General features: G+C 43.6%; 1 protein-coding gene across 2 annotated transcripts in view; it reads right to left on the bottom strand.

Annotated features, from left to right (window-relative positions):
• The window catches only part of CYGB (cytoglobin), a 76300-nt gene that overhangs the window by 43996 nt on the left and 7794 nt on the right, over positions 1–24510 (bottom strand). The gene's annotated exons all lie outside the window — the stretch shown is intronic.

Below are 24510 nucleotides of genomic sequence, written 5' to 3'. Positions count from 1 at the left end.
TCTGTCATTTCCACTGTATTATGCTCATCTCTCTTGGCTGAACAATCTCACACAGGAGGTTGCCAGGGAAGCCGTGTGAAGCCGCGAATGGAATAACCGTGGCTCCTGCTGCCTTCCCCAGATACCTGGGCTTCATCGAGCAGCCTAAAATAGGTTTCAGTGTGTGAAGAGTGTGTGTGGCAGCAAAGGGAGGGAAAGGGCTAGGGACTGGGGGAAGGGTGTCTGAAAGATAAGACAAGAAAGGGAATCCTTTGTCTGTCTCCTGGGTGTGGGTGTGCTTGAGCCATCCCCATTAGCAAACACTCCAGCCAATTCCTTGCAACAGAACTGATTCAAATGGGATACATTTGCTTTTGCCAGAAGGATGAGTGCACGCGAAGGGTGTTTTTGTTTTTAAAATCCCTTTAACTATTTTTAAATTTCTGTTTGCATTTGTCAGCTCTCCACCTCAGTGGTTTTGTTTTGCTAGGGAGGGTTGTTCTTCCTGAGTGTGTCTGTTCAGTGCCATCACGTCACCTCAGATTTATGGTCACCCTATGAGTTAATGAACTTCAAAGTGTCCTAGTGTAAATTAATTAATGAATTGATCATTTATTGTTTCATGTAAATGCAAGTATGGCATTACAGCCAAATGACAAAACTATGGTTGGCACACCCTCTCCAAACCAGGGCCTAGTCTGCACACATAGGATAATGCACTTTCAATGTGCTTTAGCAGCTGGAGTTTCCTGTGCAGAACAGGATAATCTACTTCTAAAGAGCATTGGAAGTGCATTATCTATTGTGTGCAGACTAGGCCCAGGATTACAGCCCATAAATAAACAAGTTATTGTGTTTGTTTTTCACCTTTTGTGCAATCCTAGAGGGGGGGAGGAAGTGGGCTTTTTGGACAGATCTCTTATGAAAACAGAAATAGCTTCTTGTAGAAAAGAATCATGTAGAAATAGCTGTCCCAAACTATTACTTAGGTGGGTGCCTTTCTTCATTGTTTCCTTCAGCTAAGAGACTCTGCAGAAGTGGACATGTTCCAAAAAGTGAAAAATAACGCTGTCTGCCTGGTTTCTTGACCACTCCTGGCTGAGAGCGGCTAGCGGCAATTGCACTTCTTGGTTGAACAGTTCTGGGTTGGGGAAAACCTGGAGACTTTGGGGGTGGAGCCTTCAGAGGGCAGTAGGGATACCGGACCCCCACTGGGGCCAAGGGAACCCCCACTTTGGAACCTCCCCCCTGCTTAATGGATTTTAAAAAGCAGGGGAATCCTCCCCATCCCCTACCTGAAACTTGCAGAGTGGTGTTTGTGGCTTTGTTGCAGATATTGCCTGCCGCCATCCTATATGCCTTCCCCCCTCACCTGATTCTTTCAGAGCCATCCAGACACTGCCTGCTGCTGTTGCACACACCAGCTCTCCCAACCCCCCCCCCCCAACTTGCAGAGCTGGCTGCCAGGGGAGTGAACATGTGCAACGGTAGCAGGTGGTGTCTGGGTGGAAGAGACCTGCTGGGCCTGTTGAAAACGCCACAGACCCACCTTTGTAACCAGAACATGCCACCACCAGCACCATCCGGGCCATTTAGAACTGGCCAAAGAAGAGCTGGGCAGCCACCCTGTGCCTGGTACCATTTAAAGTAGGAATTCTTGGGAGGATAGAACTGCTACCTGGTATCATAAGGGGTACCCTGACTGCTTCTCACCATTTAGGGATGCCAGCCTCCAGGTGGGACCTGGGGATCCCCAAGAATTGCAGCTTACCTCCAAGCAACAGAGATCAGTTCTCCTGGAGAAAATGGTCACTCAGAAGGTGGACTGTATGGCATTGTACCCACTGAAGCCCCTCCTCTCCCCAAACCCTGCCCTCTGCAGGCTCGACCCCCAAAGCCTCCAAGTTTTTCCCAATCCAGAGCTGGCAACCGGATCACCATTCATCAGATAAGTTTTGTTCTGTGAAAGTAGGTCTGGGGTACATCATGGATATCAGATCCACAAAGGTAAGCCTAGCAGTAGTTTCACTGCTGATATGACTAGATCGCACACAGTTTGATGACCTTGGTGTGTGCAGATGGGGGGAGGGGGGTGAATGTTCGATAAGCATCTGACCCTCTCAGACTCCTCTTTGCAGACATACTGTGTTCTCTCTCTGATTTTCTTTAAAGTTCATTAGCTTCAGATCTTGGATGCTGGCTAAGAAGCAGCTCAATACACCTTGGACCTTTCCCCTGACCTTGTTTACATGTGAATTTTTAACATAGGTTGGCTTGGGAGAAAAGCAGCCATGCAAAGCCAGGCATTAGAAAAATGTTTTTGTATAGTGTCGCAAGGTTTCCCAAGTCTAATATTTGCTATGGCATAGCACGCAAGATGAAAAATTGATAAAAAGCAGATGCTTGATTGCTGATCCCATGGAATGCCTTCTCTGATTGATTCTGTTCTAAGCCTACTCTTCTGTGTCTTGGGACACACATCTGGACAAATATGGACAAGATGTCCTTAATGCAGTGCTGTCTTTTTCTTGGCTTTTCCCCTTGAAGCATTTTGAAAACATCATTTCTGGGCACAATCCATTGGGAAGTGCCTTGATGAAAGCCACATTGAAATGAATGGGACTTGCACAACAGCAGTGCTGTTGCACAACCCGTGAGACTCCCATGGGACACATTCCTGTGTGGATTGTGCCCTTAATCAGCAGTGGAAATTGGGAAAGAACTTCATTAAGGTGCAAACACTGGGAATGTGCTCTTGGTTCCCACATGTTCAGAATCTAGGGAGTTTGGTTTGGTATGTTGGAAGAGTAACTCATTATCAAATGATTTGTTAGTGTAGCATTACCACCATCTTTCTAGTATTACCCTAACAATTAAACATTTATAACTGGGTGAGGTATATTTGGCAATGTTGATTTACAGTCAATGCATCTGGAACAGTTTAGGAGGGATCCAGATAATTTTCTATATACTAAGCAACATTTATATCATAAGTCTCTTAAAACAAAGGCCCATAGACGAAGATATATATATATATATATACACACACACAAATAATATATACATACAATTGAAGAAGAGTTGGTTTTTATAAGCTGCTTTTCTCTACCCAAAGGAGTCTCAAAATGATTTACAATCCCTTTCCTCTCCCCACAACAGACACCCTGTGAGGTAGTTGAGACTGAGAGAGCCCTGCTATTACTGCTCAGTCCGAACAGCTTTATCAGTGCTGTTGCGAGCCCAAGGTCACACAACGGGCTGCATGTGGGGGAGCGTGGAATCAAGCCTAGCTCAACAGATTAGAAGCCGATGCTCTTAACTACAACACCAAGCCGGTTTCCATAATGGCACCATAATGGCTGTAGTTGCATTGGTAGTCAATCTCTATTTAAAGCTGGACAGAGGATAATCTTCCCTGTTGACAATGTTTGACCTCCCAGTGGCCTATGATACAACTGACCATGCCATTCTTAGCCATCAGTTTGAATACAGAGCTTAGAATACAGATTAGAATAATAGAATCATAGAATCATAGAGTTGGAAGGAACTTCATGGGTCATCTAGTCCAGTGGTCCCCAACCTGCGGGCCGCGGCCCGGCACGGTGCCAGGCCACGGATCCCTCTCCCCGCCCCCCCCGCAGTAAAAAACTTCCCAGGCCGTAAGCTTGCGGCCCGGGAAGCTTCTTACTGTGGGAGGGCGGGGAGAGGGAATCAGGGCCGGGCCGCACGGCCCGATGAGCGGGCGTGGCCCGTGGGGCGCGGCCCGATTGAGCGGTCGCGGCCCGATGAGTGGGCGCGGCCCGATGAGTGGGCGCGGTCCGCGCGGGCGCGGCCTGATGCCCTGCCGGTCCCCAGCCTCAGAAAGGTTGGGGACCACTGATCTAGTCCAACCCCCTGCACTATGCAAGACACTCACATCCCAATCACTCATCTACTGTAATCTGCCACCCATTTGCCTTCACAGAATCAGCCTCTCCATCAGATGGCTATCTAGCCTCTGTTTATTAAAGGTAAAGGTAAAGGTATCCCCTGTGCAAGCACCGGGTCATGTCTGACCCTTGGGGTGACGTCCTCTAGCGTTTTCATGGCAGACTCAATACGGAGTGGTTTGCCAGTGCCTTCCCCAGTCATTACTGTTTACCCCCCAGCAAGTTAGGTACTCATTTTACCGACCTCGGAAGGATGGAAGGCTGAGTCAACCTTGAGCTGGCTTGCTGGGATTGAACTCCCAGCCTCATGGGCAGAGCTTTCAGACTGCAAGTCTGCTGCCTTACCACTCTGCACCACAAGAGGCTCCTTATTAAGGGTATCTGAGTTCAGTTCAAGGTGGTGGTTATTATCTTTAAAGCCCTTCATGATGTGGGACCTATATATCTGAAGGACCATCTCCTTCCATATGTCTCTGTGCACCAACAAGGGTCATAAGGCAGCCATCTGTTGGCTGTCCCACCACCAAAGCCAATCTGGCATTGACCAGAGCTTGTGCTTTCTCCATTGTGGCTCTGGCTCTATGGAATGGTCTTCGTGAAGAAGTGAGGAATGGCCCTTCTTTGGAGATCTTCAGGAGTCACTGCAAGACCTGCCTGTTTGGTGGTGCTTTGAGGAGGTTTAAATGGCAGGCCGTTTTCAAGGGGGAGTGGGGAAGGGGACTTGCTGTTTTGTTTTAGCTGGGAATGTTTTCAGAATCATTCTTCCATAACAGTTATTATTGAACCAAGTTGAAAGGCAGGATATAAATACTTTAATAAATAAAGCTAGCCCTCAACATTGATATACACTTTAAAGTAGTGAAATCTTCAAACCCTCGGTACACTTGTATGATGGACATGTTTCTGCGGCAGGACCTCAATGGCCTGTATATTTTTGGGCTCTTATCACCAGTAGCAGAAGCTAGTCCAGGAATAAATTATGCCAAATAAGCACATTTGCTCAATTAACATAACTTGTTCAGTTTTGGCACAGATTTTTAGCATAGCAACTTTCTTATAGCAAAGGAACAGAACAGTTATATATGCATAAGTGCGTATCAAGTAATCCATCACAAGTTTCAATATAACCTGCTCATACACATATAATAAATATAGACAGCACAACAACAGGAATGTCTACTACCACTGCATAGGAGCTGCATGGCGGCATAGCATATCAGGTATTCACCATGGCTCGTATTCAGTGTTTACCTTCTGTTCTGAGTGTGTGAATGTGCAGTGGTAGTGGTGGGATAAGAATTCTGGATTCTAAGAGAGTAAATATCATTGGCAATAGTAAACAGCAGTCATTAGGCATCTGCTGCTAACAAGCTTTCACGGGATTTACTTTTATCTAATTTTTATACCACTATGATGCCCATATTTCTTTCTTTCTTTTCTTTATACACTACCTTCTCAATGGAGACTCAAAGTAACATTCTCCCCTTCTCTGTTTTATTAATTTATTTAATGCATTATTTTTGTTTCTCCATTTTTAGGTATTTACTGTTATACCGTTATAATTATGTTAAATGAATAATAAAAATCTCCTACTATCAGAGTCTTAAAGGTGCACAGTGACTTGCTTAAAATAAGATGTTCGGTATAATCTAGGAAAAGTTAGCCACCTCAAAGTTCCACTGAAAGCTATAGAATGGGGCATACATCGCATGGTCTGATGCAAGACTATGTGAACTTTACACAGCTCAAAGCTGTAAAGAGTTGTGGGCAGGACTGTTTGAAGAAATACAATGATCAACAACACTGATTATTATATTATAACATGATGGAAGGACAGTGTTGCTCAAAGGAAAAAGGTATCAATAAGATCAGGAGCCAAACTGATGAATATGGCCTCCAAGTTATCATCATTAGCAGTTATAAATGGAAACAACACCATTGACATCTCTAGAGATTATACAGTTCTCTCCACTCAAGATGCTAGTATTATGTTATGATCTGTGGATCGGTAAACAACCCCCACACTGTTTACATATAATTGTAAAATTAAAAGTCATAACCTTATTGCACTGTAATTAATTATACCTTACCATTATTTAAAAGTCTGGAATATCTGCTTTCTCATGGAAAGAGTCTCAGCACAGAATTTGGCCACTTTAAGAGATGGTCTCATTGAAGTATTCAGCAAGGATGATATTTTCATAGAATTTTCCAAATCTTTCTGGGCACTTTGATAGAATAGGGATAAGTAGAACGAATGTCCTTATAAAATGGACAGTATAATAACACAGATTCCACTGTTTCGACTGCATTCAATTGGCAGGAACACATACTTTAAGGGTAGGGAATGCGTAAATATCTCCCTTCTAATAGCACTGACAGCAGGCATTAAAATGGGCAAGCTTGAAAGCTCTATGGTATTTGGAGAATTCTTAAGCATAAAGATGGCCCAGTGCTTTGGCTGTGATTTTCTAGCAGTGGCTAGAGATGAAGAAGAGTTGGTTCTTTTATGCTGCTTTTCTCTACCTGAAGGAGTCTCAAAGTGGCTTACAATTGCCTTCCCCCACAACAGACACCCTATGAGGTGGGTGAGGCTGGGAGAGACCTGATATTCCTGCTTGGTCAGAGCAGTTTTCTCAGTGTTGTGGCAAGCCCAAGGTCACCCAGCTGGTTGCATGTGTGTGTGGGGGGGGGGGGTGCAGATTCAAGCTTGGCTCGCCAGATTAGAAGTCCGCACTCCTAACCACTACACCAAGCTGGCTTTCTGTGCCTGAGAAGCTACATCCCAGATTCATTGTTTGAATGTTTCTTTAGCTCCTGAGAACACAAGATGACATACTGATAAGGGGGAAAAGCCAAACAGTTGTATTTCATTCTCAGCTACCCAACCTGAGCAGGGCTATTGAAAAGAATTAAAGGGGTTAATCTGGATTAATGGGTTAAGTGTCTGCAGTCACTAAAATGGATTACTTTGCCCCCAAAAGCATGCATTGGAAACGGTGGAAAACTCTCCCTAACTGTTCCATGTTGGTCAGTATCCTTGTAAGAATAGTGGTATAATTGGTGGATATAGCTAATTTGCCCAAGCTAAATGTTCTTAAATATAGATCATGATATATCCAAGAAACAGCAGGACTAACATTGCTAGATGAATAACAATATAGGTCCTAATCTAAGTCCTTCTTGTTTTGCTGCTTCAACTTTTGGAGAATAAAATACTCTGACAACAAATTTGTGGGGGACAGCATTGATCTTTCTAGTTACTGTGACAATGTCCACTGACCTGCGAAAATCACTGGTCAGATACCCTGTACCTCCCTTGTTAACAATGCAAGCTTCTTACTCCTATCCTGTAGCTACATTACATTGTATTCCTTTTGGGGCTAGATATAACATCTTGTGTAGAAACACCCCCACCCAAAAAAAAAAACAACTGTTGAATGAGATTGCTGTGCCTTGTAATAGGTGGCACATGAATATGAACTAAAGTGCTGAATGTATCATTTAATGCGGGCACGAATATATGACAAACTGTAATGGATTCCCCCTTTCCTCCCACACTTCTGTCTATCCATCTTTTGTGTTATCTCTCTGGAAGGCAGTAAAATATGAACAACCTAGCAACAGAAGGGATGTTTCCGCTTCTGCCCAAGCATTAAGCGGTTGCTGTTGACCTTCTGTAGACAGGCATTTGTCCTTTCTGTAATGTTGTTATCTTGATTTCAGCAGCCCTGGCTTTGATTTATCCAAGCCTTTCAGAGATGCTACTTTCAAAGAGCAGAGGCCACTGCTGTGCTCTGAAGTAATCACCAGCTTTACAGAATCTTGTCCAGTGTAGTCATTTCGCCACCATGAGCAATGCATAATCCTAGACAGCGACAAATGGCCCTTGAATTCACTCTGCCTTCATTATACCTGTGGCTATTGCCGGAGACCCTCAAATCCCTTGATTCATCAATCCAGCTGTTTTGCTGTGTCTCTGTAAACCCTTCATGCTGACCATCTGTTTTGTCTGCACGGGTTTGAATGGTGCCTGCTGTTCAAGAGGCACTGTAGCAATTGCTGTAGTGTAGGATTAAAACAATCGAATCTCATGCTCAGAAATCCACATTCCTGTTCTAAATGCTCTTCTGTGCATTTTCTGTCTTGCACAATTTTGTTTGTAACCATTTTTTTCATGCAGATTTTCACAGTAGGCAGAATAATCTGTTTGCAAAGGCAAATGGCTAGGGATAAACAACTGCTGATCTGGCTCCCTGGGGTTTCTTCTCTGGTCCCCAGGATAACCCCAGATAATTCTTTGTAGTGGTCCTTAGACTCATCAAGGAAACTATAGCTGCCAGAATCCTCCATTGGGAGCCATGGCTATTAAACTGGGTTCACAGCAATTAACACATGGAGTGTACCCACGTGCCTTGAGTTGGGAGTTGAGGATTTGGCAAGGAAAAAAGGAAACTCTAATCTAGATAGAATTCTAAGATAGCAACTGAATATTTGTCTCACAGGCCAAATGATGTCCATTCAACTCACTAGTCAAATATCACCCACATTGTCAAATTTCTACCATACCTTCTTGTGGAGATTATGTTAGCAAAACAGACATCTGTTTTAAAAAAGGGAAACATTTATGCCTTTCTTTTGTGAAAGATGGCTCTCACTGATTGCTTGCTGTCTGTCTGAACAAACTCTTGCCTTTCGGCTTCCCCAAAGCCTTTGGCTCACCCTTGTTGGAAACAGAGGGCATTTCCACACCCGTTAAATGTAGTGAAATGCTTACCTTACGTAGTCATTATATTTTGGTCCCTCCATATGATGTCACCAACATCCAGTAACCAGCCAGCTACATTCTCCATTTTAAAGCACGAGTTAGGGAACCACATAAAGTGGATTCACAAACCTATTTAGCACACGCTACTCGAGAGCAACCAGCAGGCAATCAGCAGAGGGAAGGTATGGAGGCTCAAGCACACAAAAGGCACCTGCCTCATCTCGCCCTCAAACCCACTTCCCTCTCCCTTGTTCCCGGAGACGTGAATTTCTTTTTAAAAATGGCTAACTTCCTGGAGCAATGAATAGGCAGACAAGCATGCAGGTGATGCCAGAAATAAAAGTTGTGACACAAAGTGTGCCTCTCTAAAGTCCTCCCCTTACACAAAATAGAATCATAGAATCATAGAGTTGGAAGGGGCCATACAGGCCATCTAGTCCAACTCCCTGCTCAACGCAGGATCAGCCCAAAGCATCCTAAAGCATCCAAGAAAAGTGTGTATCCAACCTTTGCTTGCAGACTGCCAGTGAGGGGGAGCTCACCACCTCCTTAGGCAGCCTATTCCATTGCTGAACTACTCTGACTGTGAAAAACTTTTTCCTGATATCTAGCCTATATTGTTGTACTTGTAGTTTAAACCCATTACTGCATGTCCTTTCCTCTGCAGCCAATGGGAACAGCATCCTGCCCTCCTCCAAATGACAACCTTTCAAATACTTAAAGAGGGCTATCATGTCCCCTCTCAACCTCCTTATCTCCAGGCTGAACATTCCCAAGTCCCTCAACCTATCTTCATTGGGCTTGGTCCCTTGGCCCCAGATCATCCTCGTCGCTCTCCTCTGTATCCTTTCAATTTTATCTACGTCCTTCTTGAAGTGAGGCCTCCAGAACTGCACACAGTACTCCAGGTATGGTCTGACCAGTGCCGTATACAATGGGACTATGACATCTTGTGATTTTGATGTGATGCCCCTGTTGATACAGCCCAAAATGGCACTTGCCTTTTTTACCGCTGCATCACACTGCCTGCTCATGTTTAGTTTACAAACCACAAGTACTCCAAGGTCCCGTTCATACACAGTGTTACCTAGAAGCATATCCCCCATCCAGTAGGCATGCTTTTCATTTTTCTGACCCAGATGCAGAACTTTACACTTATCTTTATTAAATTGCATGTTGTTCTCATTTATCCATTTTTCCATTGTGTTCAGATCTCATTGAACTCTGTCTCTATCTTCTGGAGTATTTGCCAGTCCTCCCAATTTGGTGTCATGTGCAAACTTGATGAGTAGTCCCTCCACCCCCTCATCTAGATCATTAATAAATATGTTAAAAAGTACCGGACCGAGCACCGAGCCCTGAGGTACCCCGCTACTCACCTCCCTCCAGTCTGATGAAACACCATTGACAACAACAAATCAGGAACAAGATTAATTTTTAAAAGTATCCAAGAACCCATGATCAAAAACGGGTGGCGTTCAAAAAGCACTATGCAGAGGTGTTTCAATGGAGAAATATGAATTCCAACTAGGTGAATTCATGGTTAAAAGTATTTCTATTTTAAAATAACTGGCTAATAATACTCTTTTGATCTTTTCCAGTTCCTTTTTCATTTGTTTGGGTTGTTGAAGTATTTGGAAAAATTAAGGCACAGAGTAACTCATTAAACGTTAAGTTCAGCCAAAAAGAAATATAAGCTTATTGTATTCACCCATTCCTGAAACTACCCGGTATTTAAAGACCAGGACCACAAAAATTTTATGACCTAAAAATGCTGGTCTGGACACTGAAACACCCACTACCTATTTATATATTTTGCTTCACAGAATATCCACAACAGACTTCCTAGTTGTATCTTGAGCTTGAAATGTTTTTTTTAAACAAACTAGAAACAAAACAAGTCTATGTTTGTTGTATTCATTCACTCATTTTATGACACTAAAAGCTGTCAGCTGTAAACATTAGACAGCATTGAGAGATGCCCCTCAAAAGTAGCCATCTATGTGAAAATTTCTGCAATCATTGCAAAGGTCCCATTTGCCAACATTACTGGTGAATCTTATATGATGTTTCTAATCAAAAGTTAACCATAAAACCCCTGGTGCTTTTCCTTCTGTTAAAGAGATCTTGTTTGATAATGAGTTCTTTTGTCCGTTTTTAAAGATTCTGTCCTGCTTTCTCAAGAGTTAAACTGTAGAGTAGAAAATAATGCAAAATTCAGGGGCTTCTAGTTTCCCTGGGGATGAGGTAGTCTGTTGTCTTATGAGGAAGGTTCTCTTACAAAAGGAAGTTGCCAGTTACTTAACTGTTTTCTTCATGCTGGTTTTACCAGAAGCTGCATCTGTCTGTCGATTTTAGACTCTGCCCTTGTTCTGAGGAGCTCAAGATGGCACATGTTTTTCTATTCAGCAACTCCGTGAGGATGGTTTAGCCTAGGAGAGACTGACTTGCTGAAGGTCACATAGTGAATTCCACAGCTGAGAAGGAATTTGAATATCTGAAGCAGTCATCCACCGGTGACCCTGGCCAAGTCACTCTAGTTTGCTTCTTATCAATTTCTTAAAAAGAGGCCTTTCTGAAAGGGTTGTGTATGCTTTCTCCCAATGCAATCTATCATTAGTCTTTGAGATAACAGGATTTGGGATATCTATGAGGCTATTTTTGACTAAAAAGGCTCCCATCCTGTGACCTACCAAGTGGTTATGAGCATGGATAAATACTTAATTCCTTTGTACATAAAAATGCTATATCTCTTGTTACATGATCTGCCTTTGGAGTACATAATACAGTAATGTGTGCTTGTTCACAACATGTGGCCACAGTGAACTGAAGATATATATCCAAATCTGCCAGTTTTAGGCACTGACCTTGATTCCAGTTCTGAGGCTTAATCTCCCTTCACAACTCTTCTTTGGCCGCTCTTACAGTTAAAGGCTACGAGACAGCTCTGAAATCAATGTATTTACGTGCATTTAACTCTGAGCTGGATTGCAGCCAAAATGTTCTTTCTAATGTTTAATTGAAATCAATCTCCCTGTAATTTAAACTTCCTGCTTGGAATGTCCTGTTCTGGATAGGAGGAACAGTTGTTTCTTCTCTGCCTTCAGATAATAAATATTTTCTTTGGGCTGTAGAGTTCAATTCATATTATACCACCTCTGTACAGAGTGCTTGTACATCTGGGGGGAAACCTCCAAAGGAATGAATCGAGAATGCCTAACTGGTTACACTTTGCCCAAACCTGTGTGCAAAGAATAGTACAGATTGATAAGGTGCATCTATTTCAGGTTCAAAATAGAGAAACACTGGAGAACCTTGACTGGATTTCCCATTTCTTTTAAGATTCTTTTAGTAGCATCTGTGTATAGGGCTGCCAGTTTGGGGTTGGGAAATACCTAGAGATTTTGGGGTGCATTCTGAGGATGGCAGGGTTTAGGGAGGGAAAGGGCCTCAGCAGGGTATAATGCCATAAAGTCTGCCCTTGAAAGCAGCCATTTTCTCCAGGGGACCTGATCTCTGTCATCTGGAGGTCTATAATAATAGCAGGAGATCTCCAGGTCCCACCTGGAGGCTGGCTATCCTATCTGTGTTTGTCGTAGGAGGAGAGACTGAATCAGGAGTGCCATGGTGAGGTTAACCCATTTAATAAAGGTAAAAGGAAATGCACCGACTTTAACCTAAGATGGTGCATCTGAACCAATGGCATGATTCATAACGATAAACCATGGTTTGCTGTTATATGAACTAGCCTCAAAGGGCTTCCCACTGGATCACATGAACTTTGGTCCCTGCTTGTCTTGCACCCAGTGAACTAGTTAACTGCTTCCACTTTTCACACCAAAGCACACTATGCCATTGTACTGGAACTGGGAGAGTGTACAGCAGATATGCAGCACCATCCTACGCAGAGTTGCTTCTTTCTAAGCCCATCAACCTCAGTGGGCTAAGAGGAGTGCAACTCTGTTTACATTGAATTATGCAAGATCTGCAGTGTGCATAATTGTAGGGGGTATTCCAGGAGATGTGTATTTAGCATAGACGGCATGGGTACTTCCTGATGATTTTGGGGTTGGCTCCTCCAGTGTCCCCAATGGCTCAACAGGAGACTTGCTCCTTTTTGAGCATACTTCCCCCTACTCACCTCCAGAACAGCAGCTGTTGAACAGAAGAATGACTGCAGATAACGTTAAAAAAAATTCTTCTTCATCTGTTTAAATGTTTTCTCCTATTCTTAAGTAATTTCCCTCTGTATATGAGTGATTATTGTGTTATAATTTACTGAACTATTTGTAGTTTAGTTACTTGGTAAACAATTTTTTGTATTGAATTTTGTGGGGGTTTTTTTTGTATTACAAGCTGTCTAGACAACCATAATAAATGAACTTGAACGACTGCAGACAACAGCTGGAACAGCTCTCTCTCATTCTATACATAGTTGTTTCTCATCATGAATAAAAACCATTTTATTCTTTAAACTACCTGGTGCTGAACTTTCTCTGCATATTCAAACTCTGCCAGCAGTTTAGGTATGCCATGGTGAGTTCAAATCCTAAAAGCTGTGAACGTCTTCAACTTATGTGTTCTTGGTCCAGACCTCATTAGTCTGTCTTACTTCACACAGTTGCTGTAAGGACCAAATTGAGGGTGTTGAAGAAAAGAGCAAACAAGCAAACAAACCCTAAACTGGTAAGTTTTGGAGACCGGATGAAAGACTTGGATGGGAGATGTAATGGAAACGGAGCGCTCCTAGACACTCCTTGCTTAAAACCCTGATTTCAGCAGACTGTGGTCAGAATCAGATCCTTCAGGAATCCCTTTGTTCTTGTTTATGGCGATGGTTAAACAAGAATAAAGAAAGAGAATCAGAAAGGGTTGGGTTTTTTTTTGTGCAGGTTATTATATCAAAGTATCTGAATTCTGCAGTTTCTCTGTGAGGAGTAAAATGTCATGAGCACCACCAGCTCTATTAGTTCAAACGAACGTTGCAGATATTCTGTCTTTACTGGCAGGTATTGTGGTTGCTGTAGGGGAAAGTTTATGGCCTACGCAACATTATAAAACAGGCAGTCTCTGCCCCATTGATTACCCCAGTTATCTTCAGTTAGCAGCTGATGGACATCCTAACATTAAAGAATTATGCCTCAACACTTAATATCAGACATCTTCGTCTTGGCATTCACATTCTTCATCATGCACATTTATTGTTTTCGACACCTGTACTGGTTATCTAATTGCATATACTTGAAATACATGAAATGAGCACAGTTTTATTAATCTACATCCAGTTGCCACCACAGCTGTTAGTTGTACATTTTGTATTGAACTAGAAACAAAAACAAAAACCCTCCCTTCCCCAAGAAAAAGCAGTGTAAAGGTCCATAAGACATTCACAACAATCCCTGTGGGGCTTTCACTGGGAATTGGGCTTCCCATGCTCTCACACAAATGCGAAGATTTCCCAGCAAGCTATTAGGACTGCTTGGCATTAGGAATGGGAATCTGTAGCCACCTTGTGGCTTGCCAGTTTGGTGTAGTGGTTAGGAGTGAAGACTTCTAATCTGGCATGCTGGGTTCGATTCTGTACTCCCCCACATGCAGCCAGCTGGGTGACCTTGGGCTCGCCACGGCACTGAGAAAACTGTTCTGACCAAGCAGTGATATCAGGGCTCTCTCAGCCTCACCCACCCCACACAGTGTCTGTTTTGGTGAGAGGAATGGGAAGGCAACTGTAAGCCACTTTGAGCCTCCTTTGGGTTGAGAAAAGCAGCATATAAGAACCAAGTCGTCGTCGTCTTCATCTTCTTCTTCTTCTTCTTCCAGGTGTTGACTAGACTACAGTCTTGAATGGTCTGGGGGGGATTCCTTTGTTAAGGAATGCCCTTTCAAGTGGATATAATTTCTATCACGCATAAAGCATGGAAGGTGCATTAACAATACTTCTCACTCATTCTCCCTGCCACTCTGTGAACAAGATATTATCTCTGTACATTGGAAAGCTGAGAGAAGACGCCTTGACAAAGTGGCCACCCAGACAATCTGTGGCTCCCGAAGAAGCATTTGGACCCAGGGTTTCAGCACCCCAACAGACCTCTCTTTACTGAACCCACCTGTGGCTTGAGTTTGTTTTTGGCATGCTGATGTGCAAGTGATCCAGTGACACAGACAACTCCTCTCTAAACTTGTAGTAGCCGAGCTGCTGAATTATTTACTGATGATTTTTTTTTAAAAAAAACCCTGCAAAAGAAAGCTGACTACTTTCCTACTTGACGTGCCTCCCAACAGCCTCTCCCCATGACCTAGTTCTCCTGGAGGGGAGTGTGAAATGTGCAGGCATGAGTGAGGAAGCCAGCTGTGTGAGAGCTGCTATTACAGGTAATCTCACTTGCAAGACCATAGGTGTCCTGCTCGGAGGGGTTAGCTACCCTGCTTGAGAAACCACCCAGCCAACTGATTCACTTAAACATTGATTACCCCCCCTTCAGAAAGGTTTTTAACTGATAAGCGGAGGTGGTTTTTAATAATAATAAAACTTAGTTTATAACAGATTAATTTTATTATATATGTAATTTGTCCCACCCAAGACGGACCCACCCAAGACGGACAGGTCATAGCTGAGAGCTCTGACAAAAGGTGATCCACTGGAGAAGGAAATGGCAAACCACTCCAGTATCTTTGCCATGAAAACTCTATGGACAGTTCCAATAGGCATAACGATATGACGCTGGAAGATGAGCCCCTCAGGTCGGAAGGTGTCCAATATGCTACTGGGGATGAGCAGACGGCTAGTACGAGTAGCGCCAGAATGAATGAAGCGGCTGGGCTAAAGCCGAAAGGACGCTCAGTTGTGGAAGTAACTGGTGGCGAAAAGACAGTCCGATGCTGTAAAGATTTTTATTCCATAGGAACCTGGAACGTCAGATCCATGAATCAAGGCAAGCTGGACGTGGTTAAACAAGAAATGAGAAGACTGAACATCGACATTTTAGGAATCAGTGAACTAAAATGGACAGGAATGGGTGAATTTAATTCAGATGACCATCAGGTATACTACTGTGGACAAGAATCTCGCAGAAGAAATGGAGTAGCCTTCATAATCAATAAGAGAGTAGGAAAAGCAGTCTTGGGATACAATCCCCAAAATGACAGAATGATCTCAGTTCGAATCCAAGGCAAACCATTCAACATCACAGTGATCCAGGTCTACGCCCCAACCATTGCTGCTGAAGAGGATGAAGTTGATCAGTTCTATGAAGCCCTACAACACCTTCTAGAAGCAACGCCCAAAAATGATGTGCTTATCATCATGGGGGATTGGAATGCTAAAGTAGGAAGCCAAAAGATAACCGGGATAACTGGCAAGTTTGGCCTTGGAGTACAAAATGAAGCAGGGCACAGGCTGGTAGAATTTTGTCAAGAGAATACAATGGTCATAGCAAACACTCTTTTCCAGCAACCCAAGAGACGACTCTACACATGGACATCACCAGACGGTCAACACAGAAATCAGATTGACTATGTGCTCTGCAGCCAAAGATGGAAAAGTTCTATCCAGTCAATAAAAACAAGACCAGGAGCTGATTGTGGTTCAGATCATGAGCTTCTTGTTGCAAAATTTAGGCTTAAATTGAAGAAAGTAGGGAAAAGCACTAGGCCACTCAGGTATGAACTAAATCATATCCCCGACGAATACACAGTGGAGGTGACAAATAGATTTAAGGAATTAGATCTGATAGACAGAGTGCCTGAAGAACTATGGACGGAGGTTCGCAACATTGTACAAGAGGTAGCAACTAAAACCATCCCAAAGAAAAAGAAATGCAAGAAATCAAAATGGCTGTCTGAGGAAGCTTTACAAATAGCTAAGGAGAGAAGGGAAGTGAAAGGCAAGGGAGAATGAGAAAGATACACCCAATTGAATGCAGAATTCCAGAGAAAAGCTAGAAGAGATAAGAATGCCTTCTTAAATGAACAGTGCAAACAAATAGACGAAAACAATAGAATCGGGAGGACCAGAGATCTTTTCAAGAAAATTGGAGATATGAAGAGAACGTTTCATGCAAAGATGGGTATGATAAGGGACCAAAATGGTAGGGACCTCACAGAAGCAGAAGAGATTAAACAAAGGTGGCAAAATTATACAGAAGAACTATACAAGAGCGAGCTTAACATCCCTGATGACCACAATGGGGTAGTTACTGACCTGGAGCCAGACATCCTGGAATGTGAAGTCAAATGGGCCTTAGGAAGTCTGAGCAACAATAAAGCTAGTGGTAGTGACAGCATTCCAGTTGAACTATTCAAAATCTTAAAGGACGATGCAGTAAAAGTGCTACACTCAATATGCCAGCAAATTTGGAAAACTCAACAATGGCCACAGGATTGGAAAAGGTCAGTTTACATTCCAATCCCAAAGAAGGGCAATGCCAAAGAATGTTCAAACTACCGCACCATTGCACTAATTTCTCATGCTAGCAAAGTTATGCTCAAAATCCTACAAGCTAGGATCCAGCAATATGTGGACCGAGAACTTCCAGAAGTACAGGCAGGATTTCGAAGAGGCAGAGGAACTAGAGATCAAATTGCCAACATACGCTGGATAATGGAGAAAGCTAGGGAGTACCAGAAGAACGTCTACTTCTGCTTCATTGACTATGCTAAAGCCTTTGATTGTGTGGAGCACAACAAATTGTGGCAAGTTCTTAAAGAGATGGGAATACCAGAGCATCTTATTTGTCTCTTGAGAAATTTATATGCAGGTCAAGAAGCAACAGTGAGAACTGAACATGGAATCACTGACTGGTTCAAAATTGAGAAAGGAGTTCGGCAAGGCTGTATACTGTCGCCTTGCCTATTTAACTTGTATGCAGAGCACATCATGAGAAATGCGGGATTAGAGGAGTCACAAATTGGGATCAAGATTGCAGGGAGAAATATCAACAACCTCAGATATGCAGATGATACCACTCTAATGGCAGAAAGTGAAGAGGAACTAAAGAGCCTGTTGATGCGGGTGAAGGAGGAGAGTGCGAAAGTTGGCTTGAAACTCAACATCAAGAAAACAAAGATCATGGCATCCGGCCCTCTCAATTCCTGGCAAATAGAAGGGGAAGAAATGGAGATAGTGACAGATTTTATTTTCCTGGGCTCCAAGATCACTGCAGATGGGGACTGCAGCAAAGAAATTAAAAGACGCTTGCTCCTGGGGAGGAAAGCTATGGCAAATCTAGACAGCATCCTAAAAAGCAGAGACATCACCCTGCCAACAAAAGTGCGTTTAGTCAAGGCTATGGTCTTCCCAGTTGCAATGTATGGCTGCGAAAGTTGGACCATAAGGAAGGCCGAGCGTCAAAGAATTGAGGCTTTTGAACTCTGGTGCTGGAGAAGACTCTTGCGAGTCCCTTGGACTGCAAGGCGAACAAACCGGTCAGTCCTAGAGGAGATCAGCCCTGACTGCTCTTTAGAAGGCCAGATCCTGAAGATGAAACTCAAATATTTTGGCCACCTCATGAGAAGGAAGGACTCCCTGGAGAAGAGCCTAATGCTGGGAGCGATCGAGGGCAAAAGAAGAAGGGGACGACAGAGAATGAGGTGGCTGGATGGAGTCACTGAAGCAGTAGGTGCAAACTTAAATGGACTCCGGGGAATGGTAGAGGACAGGAAGGCCTGGAGGATCATTGTCCATGGGGTCGCGATGGGTCGGACACGACTTCGCACATAACAACAACATGTAATTTGTTGTAAAGTTCTTTAATTTTGATGGAAGAAGAAGAAGAAGAAGAAGAGTTGGTTCTTATATGCTGCTTTTCTCTACCCAAAGGGGTCTCAAAGTGGCTTACAGTCGCCTTCCCTTTCCTCTCCCCACAACAGACACCCTGTGAGGTGGGTGGGGCTGAGACAGCCCTGATATCACTGCTCCATCAGAGCAGTTTTTTCAGTGCTGTGGCGAGCCCAAGGTTACCCAGCTGGTTGCATGTGGGGGAGTACAGAATCGAACCCAGCATGCCAGATTAGAAGTCCACACTCCTAACCACTGCACCAAACTGGCTCTGCTACCTACTGTAAGCTGACCAGGGAAGGCCAGGATATAATAATAATAATAATAATAATAATAATAATAATAATAATAATAATAATAATAATAATAATAATAATAATAATAATAACAACAACAACAACAACAACAACAACAACAACAACAACAACAATAACGATGACGATGGTGAGGGTGAGGGTGAGGGTGAGGGTGAGGGTGAGGATGCAAAGCAAAACAAAGGGGAGGAAGTGAAGATATTTCCTACGCAGCATTTCCTTGTTCCTTTTCTTCTTCCATCTCCCCTCACTTACCCCCTTGTTTCTTCCAGTGCTCCATTAAGAAGAAAAGGAACACACCATTGAGTTGCAACATACTCATGACAAACCATCTAAAGGTTATTCCAGGAATGAGACAAAATTGCTATCACCTTCCTCCACAAACCAACCCCAGTCTCCCTCTGTGGTCTCCTAGCCAAGTACAATCTACTGCTGCCCCTGCTTAGCATCTATTTATTTATTTTAAATAATATTTGTATACCGCCACTCTCAGACTTGCCATCTTGTGGCAGTTCACAACATGCAATGAAACATCCTTATCCATGGTTCCTCTATATATTTGTGAAACAACCTGGGGGGTGGAACGGCTGTCCGAGATGGAATAGGGCCAATCAGGGCTCGGCCAGCAATGCTGGCTGTCCCCTGATTGGCCCTGCCCCTACAGCTCCTGTCCTCCCTCCCTGGACACTAGCCACGTTCCTCTCAAATGTAACAGAGCCAGAGAGAGACACGCAGAACCCTGCCAGATCGAAAATGAGCCCTCATTCCCTCCTATCACTCCTGCTGCGAGAGAGGCAGAGAGAGACACAGAGAGAGCTGCCCCAAGCTGCTGACTAGCCCTGCTTCCCTCCTAAGAATGCACCCTAATTACCTGCTATGGCTCCTGCTGCCATGGAGAAAGAGACACAGAGAGAGCCACCCCTGCTGCCATGGAGGGAGAGAGAGACAGAGACAGAGAGCTGCCACAAACTGCACACCAGCCCTGATTCCCTCCTAAGACCGAGCCCTAATTACCTGCTATACCTCCTGCTGCGAGGCACACCGAGAGACACGCAGGGCGAGGGAGACACATACACACACACAGATCTGCACCTCCCGGTGTCCGTTGGCTCCTAGAGCACATTGCATTCCTGGTTGCAATGGGCTTTCTTGCTAGTCTATTCATAAAACAGTCAATTAAAATCCCAAGGACATAAAAAGAAGATGGCGGATTAATGTAAAAGCTTATCTCGACCTCACAAGCAGCTGAACCACTATGGGCTGGGAAGCCAGAAATGCAAAGCTAGAAATAAAATGATGGAATAATTCATGGTGGATTAACCAATGGATCCACGCTGATCTAATATCTAAGCCTGGAACCGGGGGGGGGGGATGGGAACTGATCACACTCCCCAGTACTCCACTAGCCATTAACTTTTTCACAAGTTTGCCATTGGGATTGGCAGTCATGCTGCTGCTGCTGCTGCTGCAAGTGCCTACAGCAACTTGTATGCAAAAACTGCAGATGGGTCCAATTTGGAGTAGGACAGCAGTGGGGGAGGGGAGGAGTTGCTCCTAACTTGCCCCCACACTTGGGAGCGGGAAGAGCAGACATGAGTTAACAGGGCAAAACCACACCTGCCCCTGCAGCCTCAGGGTCATTTTGTCTGCAGAAAATGGTATTGGGGGGGGGGAGCCTGGAGCCCCTCTCCCTACACCGCTGTTGAGATCAGAATCAGGCTTATTTCTGCTTTTTACACATGAGTTGCTACAGTGACTTGGATTACTGTATGGCTGTTTCCCTGTGGCAAACTCATAAAGTAGCATCTACTTTGGTTCTAAGCTTGTGACCACCGGTATTTCCTATGGCAGGAAATGTCTCAAGTTAAACATGTACTGTGTGGGAAAAGTTATTAGATCTGCTGAACCTACTGATGCTTAATTTCATTAGTTGGTACAGAATTCTTGCATTACAGAGAGAGCGAGAGCGAAATCACTCTCTGTACTATTTTTAAACATCTGTAATACTTCCCTTAGTTTATTTTTCCAAATGAAAAAGGCCTAACACCACAGTTTTTAGGAAAAGCTCCTCAACTCCCTTGATTATTTTGATTCCTCTTTCCTGTACCGTTCCCAGTACTATAATGTCTATTTCAAACAGGACATCTAAGAACCCATTCCCCGGTCATTCCCAATATTGATTTTTTTTTGTTGCTGTTGGTACTATGTCCTGAATTACTATTTTCAATGCTGCATCCACCATGAACTCTAAATATTTTTCCTGAGGAGTACTGCCAGTTCAAACCCCACCTGCATATACAGGTCAGTCGTGACTTGATAGCACCCCCACACAAATCTTTCTCCGGTCTACTGCCACCACTCAAGGTATCCCATTAGCCTCTGGAAGGGGAAGAGATCCCTCCAGAGTTCTTTGGACTTAACTGTTCCAAATGATGTGTTGTCATGTACAATCTTGGTTATCCTTGTCATTTAACTCTAGCTCATTAATTAAGGACTGCTTATCTTTAGGAGACCACACTTTACTTCCCTCCCTCATAGAGCCAGTGGTGTAGAGGTTGGCATTTGAGACTAGGATCTGGAAGACTCAAGTTCACACCCTCACTTGCTGGGTGTTTTTCGGACAATCATGTTCTCAGACTAACCTACTTGACAGGGTTTCGATGAGGTTAAAGTGGAGGTAGGGAGAGCAATGTGTAATGCTTTCTTGGACGAAGGGCGGGTTTTTAAAAATGCAGGATAAATAAATGAAAATTCCCCATTTATTTCAGAAGCATTTACAGAGAATTTACAGGAGTACTTAGGAAGCGGGAGGCCGTGAGAGCAGTGCCTTGTTTTAGACCAATTATGTCACATGAGCAACTACATTTCTGATTGCCCAGAAATAAAATAACTACAAAAATGTTCTTAGAGTCTACTACATTGCTCTTTTGCCTTTCCGTCTAAAACCAAGCCTTTGAATTTTGTTCTAGCCTCTCCACAACTCACACATTGTTGTGAGTCAGTCGCTGCCTCTTCCTCCGAGGATGAGGAGATGGAGGAATCAGAAGTTGCACCAATGGAATGCCTATCTGAGCAGTTGAATTTAGAGTCAGAATCAGCAAAAGAAGCCTCAGCAGGGGACAAAGGGACAGGAATCAGTTTGTTTCTCACCTCTGGGGTTTCCTGAGCCAGCAGAGCATCACAGACGAAAGGTAAGATTTACAGTTCAGGAGAGGCAGAGACTCAGGGCCATTTCGCACGGCTTCAAAGTAGCAGAATGGTTGCTATTTGGAAACGCTACTAATTTGCAATAACCCACGACGTCGTAGACAATCTGCAACAATCCTGAAACCAATCAGCAAAAAGCGCTTCGTTGTGGCGCTTTCAGGGGAATCCAGAAAAGTGGATTCACCCTCCGGATAGCGATACACTCCTGCAACCAATCTGCAACAGTAGCGCTAAAGACCTGTGCGTTACCATTGTTGCTGGTTCTTCAAAGTCCCTCCCCCTGGCTCTCTCCTCCAAACTTCCGGCGAAGCGATCGCCATTTTTTTTTCTCCGAGCGAGCGGGGATAAACGCACCGGCGAGCCTCTTTCTGTTTAGAGGCTTCCCTGGCTTCAGTCCTTCACCTTTAGTCACTAAGCACAAACCACTGAAAAGCCCGTTTGCTGAAATAAAGTCCCTTTATTTTTTACAAATAAATTCAGCCGAAAATCGGGCCCGTGAGAGGGGGGGGGGATTTTTTTTTTATCACTCGAGGCAGCGTGCAAACGATCATACAATCAAACGACAGCTCACATTAGGCAGCTGGATGGGTCTCTCCGTAGCAACGAATCTACCTAGATTCGTTGCTATGGGTCGTTTTTTTTTTTTTAAAACCTTTCTTAAAGGGAAAGGGGCTGTTTGGGAGCATGCTAACGGCTGCCCATTGGCTGCTTGACGGCCAGGGGCGGGACGAGCTTGGCAATAGCGCTTCCTTTCTAGCGATTTCTGCCGAGACCGGAAGCCTGTGGGAAACGCTAAAAAACGCAACTGATTCCACTACAAAGGCAGGTATGCATAACGACGAATTCCACTATTTTAAATGGCGATTTTTCATTCCGCAAACAATTTGCAACAAAGATCCCTGTGCGAAAAGGCCCTCAGCTTTGACTCTCAACAGAGTTGATGAAGAGCTGTTTTTTAACCTCACTTTTCATTACCGAAAGGAGTCTCAAAGCAGCTTATAATTGCCTACCCTTCTTCTCCCCATAACAGATAGCCTGTGAGGTAGGTACAGCTGAGAGAGCTCAGGGAGAACTGTGACAGGCTCCAGATCACCCAGCTGGCTGCATGCGGAGGAATGGGGAATCAAAACCAGTCCACCAGATTGGAGGTCACCTCTCTTGACCACTACGCCAACCACCTCAATGAATGAAGAACACCTGGATTTCAGTAATTAAGCTGATCAAAATGAAGTCACAGGTCCAATCTGTAGAAGCAATTTTTGCAACCACTGCTCTGTTCTCCAAGTCTCTTGGTAAAACAGAGTAGTGTCTGTGCCTTGTTATTAATATTGTATTCATTTCCAGAGACAGATATTTCTTGATACCCACCTTGCCTATGGACCTTGAACCCCAGCCCTGCCTGCTTCTTTACACAGAATGCTTGGCTCCCAGAACTGCTGTGGTTTGCTAATTCTCCTTTGTTTGCTACCTTAATATCTTGTAATTGCCTCTGGCTGTCCCAAAACCTCCTGGGCAGAGTAAAAGTTTCAGGCACCGGCCTGAACATGACAGTTGATTTATGATCATTGCCTGTGTATATTCCAAAGACTATGTCAGCAAACACCAGGCATAGCCTTGACACAAATGGAAAATTGAACTATCTCTGGAAATACCGAGTTATTCCCTTCATTTGACATCTTCATTTCTGGTAAATTAAGTGTTCCAGATTGGTAACACCCATTTCTCACCAGTGCTCCTTTTTGCATCTGTGCACTTAAAGCAAAAAGAGTGTACCCACTGTTGTACTCACTGTTAGTGTTGCCAGCTCTGAGTTGGGAAATGCCTGGAGATTTCGGTGGAAGAACCTGAGGAGGGTGTGGTTTGGGGAGGATGACCATTTTCTCTGGATGAACTGGTCTCTGTCACCACAGAGATATGAAAAACCACGAGAGGCAGAATTGTACAGAATATTTAATGCTCTGCTTTTCAGAAAAATGAACAGCAGAATTAAAAATAATGATCAAACATAGACCTAGCACAGTCTCAATAAGAGTATCATTCCTGTTCCAGAATGTAAATTAGAGGATTGAAGCATTCATTCTCAAAAGGAAAATTTCACAATAGAACACAAATTGATTCTTACTCAGAATCTATTACAATATGTGTCCAAGGGCTTATTGAGAAACATCCTTCTTCCAAATTGCTCAGAAGGAGGATGTTTCTTAATAAGCTCTTGAACGCTGATATTGTAATAGATTTTGATGAAGAATCAGTTTGAAATCATTTTTAAACCAGATGCTGTTCTATTGTGAAAATTAACTTTTGAGAATGCTTTAATTCTCTAATTTACATTCGGGAACAGGAATGATATCTTATTGAGTCTGTGCTGGTTCGATGGTTTTGACATTGCTATTCATTTTTCTGGAAAGTGGAGCATTACATATTCTGTACTATTTTGCCTCTCGTGGTTTTTCATATTTTTCACCTATACTATGTGGCCCATTCATTTTGTGGCTCTCACAACTTGGAGGTTGGTAATCCTATCCATTTGGGTATAAG

The sequence above is a fragment of the Paroedura picta genome, chromosome 3 (genome assembly GCF_049243985.1).
Source record: "Paroedura picta isolate Pp20150507F chromosome 3, Ppicta_v3.0, whole genome shotgun sequence".
Classification (NCBI taxonomy): domain Eukaryota; kingdom Metazoa; phylum Chordata; class Lepidosauria; order Squamata; family Gekkonidae; genus Paroedura; species Paroedura picta.
This window is presented reverse-complemented; position numbering and strand designations above follow the sequence as displayed.